This window comes from Aethalodelphis obliquidens, unplaced genomic scaffold (genome assembly GCF_003676395.1).
Source record: "Aethalodelphis obliquidens isolate GAN/ISIS:26980383/991018 unplaced genomic scaffold, ASM367639v1 scaffold14, whole genome shotgun sequence".
Classification (NCBI taxonomy): Eukaryota; Metazoa; Chordata; class Mammalia; order Artiodactyla; family Delphinidae; genus Aethalodelphis; species Aethalodelphis obliquidens.
This window is the reverse complement of record NW_020837958.1, coordinates 3,957-5,302: the sequence shown is the minus strand read 5'-3', so window position 1 is coordinate 5,302 and position 1,346 is coordinate 3,957.

Genomic DNA, 1,346 nt, shown 5'->3' with positions numbered 1-1,346 from the left:
CACGCACCAGGGATCACCTGGGCCAACCTCTCTCCCTCTTTCTCTAACAGTATGCGGTTTCATGTAGCTATGTGGCTCGCCTGCCTACAATCATCTTCAGAATCAACGGCAACGACTACCCAGTGCCCCCTCAAGCCTACATCAGAAAGGTGAAGGGCCAACCCTGGTGGAATTGCAGAAACCCTTGGGCTCCTGCTTGCAGGAGGGGGCCCTCTGCAGGGCAAGCCACACCATTGCAGATGCCACGGAGCCCCTGTGGCTGGGCCAGTGCCTCCCACAAAACCAACCACTTGAGAATAAGGGGCAGTCTGGGACTTCCATCATCCTGAAATAAATGGAACACTGCCCCGTGCTGGCCTGGTGTGAGGCACAAGGAGAAGGGAACACTAAGGGCCTCTGCCCTCAAGCAGCTTCAGTTCAACCTGAGCCCTCAGATAGATGAACACGGAAAGTCAGCTCTAGCAATCCCTGCAATAGGCCAAGGGACAAGTGGGGTGGGTGGCCACAGTCTCAGCGTGTTGTCCCACCATAATGGTTAACGGTCTCCCTCCCACCTCGAAGGTGTCCTGCTTTGGATGACAAATTACATGGCGACCCTCGTCCTCGCCTGCGACTTCCCCTTGCTAAGCCCCAGTTCCCACTCTGTGAGTTGGGGTACCAGACCCCTCTGTGGGGAGGCTGCATGCTCCCGTGAATTAAGGGTGCACAGTGACCGCACGGCCCTTGCACAGGGTTGAGGCTTAATGTCAGTTCCCTGTGGGAGTTCAGAGGAGGCTGATGGCCTCAAAGAAGGCTTTGAGGAAGAAAGGGAATGTCAGTCATTCTAAACCCCCAGCCTCATGGAGGCATGAGGAGGCCTGCATGGGTCCAGGAGAATCTACACTGGACCCCGTGCAAATGGCACCCCCGGGGGCTGAGCCGAGGGGTGCCGGGCCAGATTAGAATGATGAAGGCTGTACACAAGGGGAGCACCAGGGTGAGTCACCCAACCCGGCCTGGAGTGGCCAGGGAGGGTGAGCGTGGGGCCAGGAAGCCTTCCTAGAGGGGCTGAGCGCAGTCTCTAAGAACGGGTCGTGGGGAAGAGGGAGAAGCAAAGGCATTCCCTGCAGAGGAAACGGCGAGCAGGGTCAGAAGGAAGGAGGGGAAATACAGGCCATCCTTGCTCTTTTTAACATTTTATTCAAGTATAGTTGATATACAGTGTTGTGTTGATTTCTGCTGTGCAGCAAACTGACTCAGTTATACATGTGTTTGTATCCTTTTTCTTCTTCTTTTCCACTAGTTGATCACGGGAGCTTGAATAGAGCTCCCTGGGCTCTACAGCAGGGCCTTGTCGTTCACCCATC